The sequence below is a fragment of the Macrotis lagotis genome, unplaced genomic scaffold (assembly GCF_037893015.1).
Source record: "Macrotis lagotis isolate mMagLag1 unplaced genomic scaffold, bilby.v1.9.chrom.fasta BILBYCTG006, whole genome shotgun sequence".
Classification (NCBI taxonomy): domain Eukaryota; kingdom Metazoa; phylum Chordata; class Mammalia; order Peramelemorphia; family Peramelidae; genus Macrotis; species Macrotis lagotis.
Genome location: NW_027421913.1, coordinates 666624 through 674407, shown reverse-complemented (window position 1 = coordinate 674407; position 7784 = coordinate 666624).

Here is a 7784-nt window from a genome sequence, read left to right as displayed (position 1 = left end):
GATAGTCCGATAGTACCCAAGGGGTCATGGATATACCATAAAATTGTCTAAAGATTTACAAAGCACCCTTGTTAGCCTAATAATCTTGCTATATCTGTTAAATTCCAGGACGGCCTCCCCCTTCCCCAGATGTGGCTGGAACCCTAAGATAGTAAATCCTGACTCCCTCCAGGTCAGACAATCATTACAAAAAGACCCTAACCCCTTCTCACCCCTATCTATACTGAGCCTTAGGTTCATATGTTTGTATTAGTGAAACAAGATAATATATCTAACTGCTGACTTTACTTCTGTATCTTGCTTGTTTTCTGTAGGCCCCCCTCCAAACACTATAATATCCTTGTCCCCTGAACATTTAGGTACTGTCTTATTTGAGTACACAATCCCCCAGACAGTCCCCAAGAATATTAAAGATCGCCAACCTTATCAAACTCTGGTCTCTGTCTCACTCTTTGGGTACAAAAAGACCAACCCAGCAGGGGGTCTGCCTAGACCCAGACACACTCCAGACTCAATACAGATTCCTGGAGTGGACTGTTGGGGAAAGAGGGAACCCATGGGTAGGAGACCTGACTGAACTCAGCTCTCCCTTGTAAGCCCTAGAACATTCTGCCCCTATGCAGAAGCCAGATCAGCTTTGGAGAAAAGGGAAGTTGTTCTCAGCCTGGTCCAAGGACTGCATTATTCCTTAAAATATAGGGTGGGTGAGCTTCACACGTTTATGGAAGAAAGCTCTGGATATTAGGGGGATTACAGTCAAAGTCTAGTTAAATTGTTCTGGTTGTTCAATTGTGTCCAGGTCTTTGTGACATGATTTTCGACTTTCTTACAAAGATACTGGAGTAGATTGTCATTTTCTTATTTTATAGTTCATTTCCCAGTTGAGGAAACAGAGGCATACAGGGCTTATATCTATCCCAGGCTCACACAGACAGTAAGTGTGTTAGGCCTTATTGGAACTCAAAATTCTTTCTGAATCTTCCTCTCTCTGTCCACAAGCTGTAGTTGTTGGTTCACCCTTGTGTCCCTACTTAAATAGATTCCAACAATCATATTTTTCTTTGATTTTATTTGGATTGGGCTCCATTTCAGTTTGCATGGTGAACAGTGAGCTACCCCAAGCCGGTGGGCCTGCTGGAATCTTCCTCTCTGGGTTCTCCTGCAAACTCCCTTTGGTACTGGTTGGACCATTCAGAGGATATGGACAACCACCTGTTACTGGGTCCTCTTGGATACCTCACCCTAGGAGAATGATTCCTGGGATTCCTTCTGGGGCTGTGGATGCCCTCCTTATAGGCTGCTGTGACTCCAGTGCTTAGGAGAAGATCTTTCAGAAAAAGACACTGAGTAATGTCTGCAGATCCCAGCTCTCCCATTTCTTCCACGTGCAACGGTGGTTAATGGATCGTAATAATATTCCAGAGTGATTAAAATGGCTTTTATAGAATCTTTTTTCAAAGAAGGGCCCTCTCTCCATATGAAGGAAGGCTGTGAATTATGATAAAATTCAGTTTTCTATGCAATTTGAAAGGTCTCAGCCTCCCCTTTATGAGTATCACCATTCAAGATCACAATCTTTTATTTATTTATTTGTTTGTTTGTTTGTTTGTTGTTTGTTTGTTCATTCATTCATTCATTCATTCATTTATTTATTTATTTATTTTAGATTTTTCAAAGCAGTGGGGTTAAGTGGCTTTCCCAAGTCCACAGGCTAGGTAATTATTAAATGTCTGAGGTCTGATTTGAACCCAGGTACTCCTGATTCCAAGGCCAGTGCACTATCCACTGTGAAACCTAGCCACCCCCAAGATCTCAATGTAACTGATGCGTTCACCCCATGTGCTTCTCCCAACATGGTCATACTAATGAGCACAGAGGGCTGAATAGTAACATACATGAACCTCCTTGGACAGGCACAAAGGACAAGACGCAGGCCCTAGGTCAGCCCCTGACTAGTTGACTAGTTTGTCAACTTCCCCGAGTAAGGAAACTTGGTGTCTTGCTTGGCGACTTCAGAATTGGTCAAAGTTATTTCTTTAATCCCAGTTCCTTTGGTCTGCTTTTGCCCTTCCTGTAAACAGGTTGTCATTGTTTGGCTTAGACAAAGACCAGCCATCTTGGCTTTAGTGAGGTATTATTCTTACAGATGAGATTCTTGCACTATCCTCTCTCATCCTTCTGGAAAACATAGTACTCAGGTCTTTGTCACAAAACTAATTACAGGATCTGCTCCCCAGTCTCTAGAGCAGCAGGGACAGGAGAGAGGCTTTCCTCTCATAACCTCCACTTCCTCCTTCTTCCACCAAGTTGAATATCCATTTCTCATAAGGAGAATGGAAGTGTTGCCACTGATTTGTTTCCTATGTTCACTTCTGCCCTGAGAGGAATCACGACCCAGACTTGGGAATGCAGGTTTTGGAAAGAAAATAGGAATTTCTTAAAGGAAGTTACAGCATATTCAGAAAGGGATAGAGAAGAGAGAGAGTTTTAAAGGATGACCATGTGGAGTGCTAGCTCGCCAGCATTTAGCAGTAGACTGGAAGGTCAAAGAGATCTGTGAGTGACCCAAGTCCCTCACTGGAAATTTTGCCTTTTGAGGAGGGTTCTCTCAGCAATGCACTCCAAGTTTAAGGTCAGACCCTCAGGTGTGGCCTAAATTAGTTGACAAGTGAAGGAAAATTCCCTTTACAATGCAAACAAAAGACTGACAAAGTTTGTCTCCAACTGATCTCATCACGCCCTATGTCCATATTTGTCTGCATCAGAAGGCCAGCCTTGCCCCCTCTCCATTAGGCCTTAAAGGCCACAAACTAGGAAAGAGAGGGGAGATATGGGCAGGTGGTTGTGAAACTTGATGGAGGGAAGCTGAAGAATCATTTCCTGGTTTTTTTTTCCTGTTTCTGTTCAGCTGCCCCTTCAGACTGGCACCTACTTGCCCAAGTGTGGCTGAATGGTAATACCTTCTTCTTGCCTGAGATAGCTGGTCATGCCAGTTAGCCTAGATCTGGTGGGCACCAAGGTATTTCCACCTGCTCCCAGGTCATGCCTGTGCTCTAAGGGCTTGCAGGCCATGACACTGCAAGGTCAAGGAACAACTAAACCCGGGTTTGTGATGATGGGGAGGGGTGGGAGGATGGGTGTTTGAGCAAGGAAGGTTCAGGCTCATTCCTCCACTGGTATCTCCATCTCCTGGGCCATTCTGCTCTTCCTATCTTGCCCCTCCATTGCACCTCCACCTCAAGACACAGGTTCAGAAACAACAACGGTCCCCCGGACATTGCGTTCCTATCCCCCTCCTCCTCCCTAAATATTACTCCCTGGCCACCCCATCTCCTCTCAGAGTTGTTTCCTCCTACTGCCAGGCAGTGGATCTGCCCTGCAGGTGCTCATGGTGAGTCAAGGGGATCCACCCCCTCTGCCATGGGACACAAGGAAGCCTTCCCAGAATTCCTGATGGAATGAATCCAAGAGGAGACAAAAGCTGGATTCTGCTCTCCAATCCATTCTGTCAGGAATTAATTTTGAGAAAAATTTGGGGTTCCTCTGCTGGTGAGACTTGGGGAGACATGCTGGCTCCCCATTTGTGAATCTGCCCCAGAGAGAAGATTTATTTCAGGAGGAGGGGAAGGAAGGGCAGATGTGAGCTAGAGGGGAGGGGTGGACCATGGGTAGGATTACAGGGCAGGGAATCTTAGTTGGGGTCAGTCAGTCTGAAGGGACTAGAGGAGATCCTTGGGGAGATTTTATATTTGGGGGAGGTCAGGAGAGCAGACTAATCAAGAAGAGATGGATGGAGGCAGGAAGTGGGAGAGAGGGAGGCAGTGAGCATGAAGGGAGCAGGATCAAGTTTTTTCCCTGGGCAGCCTCTGCCAGGCTTCTCACCTGTTGCTACAAGTTCAGGTAAGGTCCAGCTTTGACCGTGTGGTGCCCTGCCCAGCAACCAGTGAGACCATCAGCCTGCATTGGGCACATAGATGCCAGGTATACCCAGAGAGAAACAGAGGGACACACATACAAGGAGGAACACAGAGACAGACATATGGAGGAACACGCAGTCAGACCAAGAGGGACATACAGACATACAGAGGGACACAGAGAGACACCCAGAGAGAGGGTGCGCAAAGTCTGACAGTAAACTGCATATCATAGGACAAGATGATTCAAATATTTTCTTTCTTCTAATATCTTCCCTTTTCCCTATAATTTGAGCAATTTCTACAAAAATTATCTTTCTCTGGACTTTTCTTAGCCATGAAAGGAGAAACAAAATCCCTTGGATTCCTCTTGTAAGGGGTTAAAAACTCCTTATCGAACTTGTTCCCCCTTCTTTACCAGAGATGATACAAATGATAAAACTGGGTCAAAACCCAATTTCTGGTTGCATTAAGGACAAATTCTTCAATAAACTTCCCATCTCCTCTCCTTTCAGACTGACACCTCTCTAGTGATTTCATGGATGTGTGTCAAGGGAGGGCTAGTGTTGGGATGGAGGGAGATGTAGGCAGGGGACCTGCAATCAAGGCTGCAGATTTCCACCCTCTGAAAGCATTCCATGATCCCTTGGACTTAGGAAACTGTCCTAGGGATGGCTTCTTTCTTTAAGATCTCCAGGAGGTACCTGTTCAATCTTTTTGGTGAAACACCCCCCCCGCACCTCAAACCATCCTTCATGCTTAGGCCTCTAATGAAGCGAGGGGCTATTTCCAGGGAGGTGTTTGATCAGACTTGTCTGAAATCCCTCCTTCTTCTGCATCCACATCCTCCTCCTCCTCAGACACCACATAGGTGTCTGCTCTCACATAGGGCAGACCAGTGGCCACATCTGGCCTACTCTAGGTATCCTTCCCTGGTTGCAGTCTGAGTTTGGTCCATCCATGAGGACAGTCAGGTGACATTGCCACTATCTCACCCCTAGAGAGAGTGATGTCAGAGGTCAGAGGTCAGAGAAGCCTCTATTTCCTCAAATGCCTAATTTCCAAACTCCCTTTAGGTTCTTTTTTATCTTCAGAAAACCAAGCTTGTAATGACAATTGAGATGAATGTGCTCTCTTAGATCTCACCTACAACTGCGCTTTAGGGGCCTCCGTGATGAGTGGAGGGCAGGCTACGACATTCCTCCAAATCAGACATTTCTGCTGATCTTCCAGCAAGTTCAATCCTCATTTCTCAAATGCAGAAAGTCAAGAGTCCTCTCCCTCATCCCCAAGCCCCAAAATGGGACTTTCCCTGGCTGGGCACAGTGTGTCCTTTGGGCTGCATGTTGATGATGATGGTCCAGAGTCATTCCCTGCCTTCATGGTTCTGCTCAGTCCCCACCTTCCTGAAGCAGAACGCCTGCCTATTTGGCCCTGGGTTGGTAGGGTCTTTTCCTCTGAGAGAAATATTCGTCTCCTCTTTCCAGATCAGTTGTGATTCCATGTATCCTTCCTTCCCTCCCATTAAGTGAAGAGTCACCTTAGGGTAAATGTGATTCTAGGTTTCTGGGTATCTTGGTCTGACTGCTTCCAAGTTAAGGTACCTCCAAGTCAAGGATGGATGGTATAACGGGTTAAGGAGGATAGAAATGAGATGGTGACCTGGAAATATGAGAGGGAAGATGGATTCCTCCTTCCATCTTCTCCACTGCCTCCACCTCCTCCACCCCATAGAGTTCATGCCTCCTGACCCCATGGAACCCATGGACCCCCAGGCCCATATAACACCTGTTGTATCTGCTCGTCCATCACCCTGAACCAAAGTAGTGGTCACCACTTCCTTTGTGAATCCTGTATGTGCCCCACCCATCTCTGCCATCTCTCTACTGCGCTTGGTCCCTCATTTGCTGAAGCATCCATTTAATCTTGTGGACTCCCATGGCTGGGGTGAGAAATACCCAGAATCTTCACTGGGGAGGAGCAAAGGCTTCTCTGAGCTCATGACAGAATGAATTAATCCAGTAAAACCCCAATTCTGAGGGCCACAAACCATTGTCTCTGAAGTTAAACCAGTGGGTAGATTCTGAACAATGAGCATCCATGTGACAGTCAAAGGTAGAGCACCAGGCAGGTGGTCCAGGTCTCTCTTTCCCTCCCTAGCTGTCCTCCTTGATGGTCCCCCCTACACTCCCCAACTGCAGGGACAGTAAACTGAGTGGCCAGAGACCTTTTTCTGCTTCTTTTTAATTTATATTTCTTTTATTTTTTATGAATGCTTTTTTTAATACATTATAAAAATATTCTTGTTTAAGAGTAAACATAATAACCCTCCCCCAAAAAACTAAAGACCCTCATGAGCAATAAAGTAAAGTAAAGAGGAAAAAATTAAAATTAAATAATGATAACAATAATAATAGATGCAGCTAAGTGGCACACCGGACAGAGCACCGATCTGGGAATCAGGAGCACCTGAGCCCAAATCCGGCCACAGAAACGCAACAATCACCCAGTTGTGTGACCCTGGGCAAGCTACCCCAACCCCACTGCCCTGCACAAACCAAAAACAACCCAAGAGCAAATAAAATGATAATAATAATAATAATAATGATGATGATGATGATGATAAAGATAATAGGGGAAGCCAGGTGGCCAGAGACTTCTTAAATCCCAGGCCTTCCCCCAACTCTCCTAGTCGAGACTGTATAAGAAACAAAGAATCCCAGAGGCCGGCTACTCACCAGCCAAAGAAGCAGCAGCAAAATTAGGATCAGGCTGGACAGGTAACATTAAATGTTGGGTGAAAGTGGGGGTAGCATCTTCTCCATCAGAGAAGGGAGCTTTCAAACCGTGGGACAGGAGATGCTGATTGTAAGGTGACAAATCATAGTATCTATGCAGATGTCCCAGGGGCAGGGATAAGGGTAATGTTGTGTTGGGGGGAGGGGGTGAATACATGGAGGACATGTTCAACCCATCTCTGAGACCTCCAGAGCAAATTGCTTTCTCTCACATTAGGAGTGTTTGCTTTGATCCAATGAGAACGCCTTCCCATGCAGACACCCAAAGAGAAATTTGTTAAAATTTAGTGAACAATGTTTTGGGTTGATAATCTCTAGATCATGCTTATTAGAGGAAAACACTGTTAAAATAATTCTCAATTTTTTATATTTTCTTTCCATTTTGTTTCATTTGTTTCCCTAAAAATCCTTGTTCTTCCGGACCTTTTATCTGATACCAGTGAATGTAGGAAAATGAAATGTCTTGAATTCTTCCTACCTTGGGTTCAAAGTAAAAAACAAATATTGGAATTTATTATTTTAGCAAAGAAGTCAAAGAGGTAGTTTTGTTGTAAGGATTTACCCAAGGAGAAAACGAATATCAGGGATGTTTAGGGTGATAGCAGCTTCCACTGCTGGTCAGGGAGCAGGTCACAAGGTCACAAGGACGGAGTGACACCTGGAGAGCAGTTCCTAGGGATGGCTTCCCCGTTGGACTCAAGAATCTAGGATGTCCCTGATGACATGGCCTCAGAGAACAAGGAGCTCCCTCTGCTTTGTTCTGGGGGACTGAAATTTGACAAGGACTCATTTTGAGGCTTGTTCCCCAGTTCAGAGGAGTGACAGTAGGAGTGGAGGAAGACCACAGAATCAGAAGTGCTGTCTGAAAGATTTTTCTATTGGTCAAATATTCACTAGACTCTAGAAATGATGACTCTTATTTTCAGATTTTCTGGAAAATTCACAGAATGGCCAAATAAATGAGAATGTATCAAACAAGATTTCCCACTGTGTGAACAATAGCAGGAGACAGCTTAAAAGCCAAAGGCTACCTGTTTTTCTCTGTGGCCTGGCAGCTGTGTGGGAGAGAGGG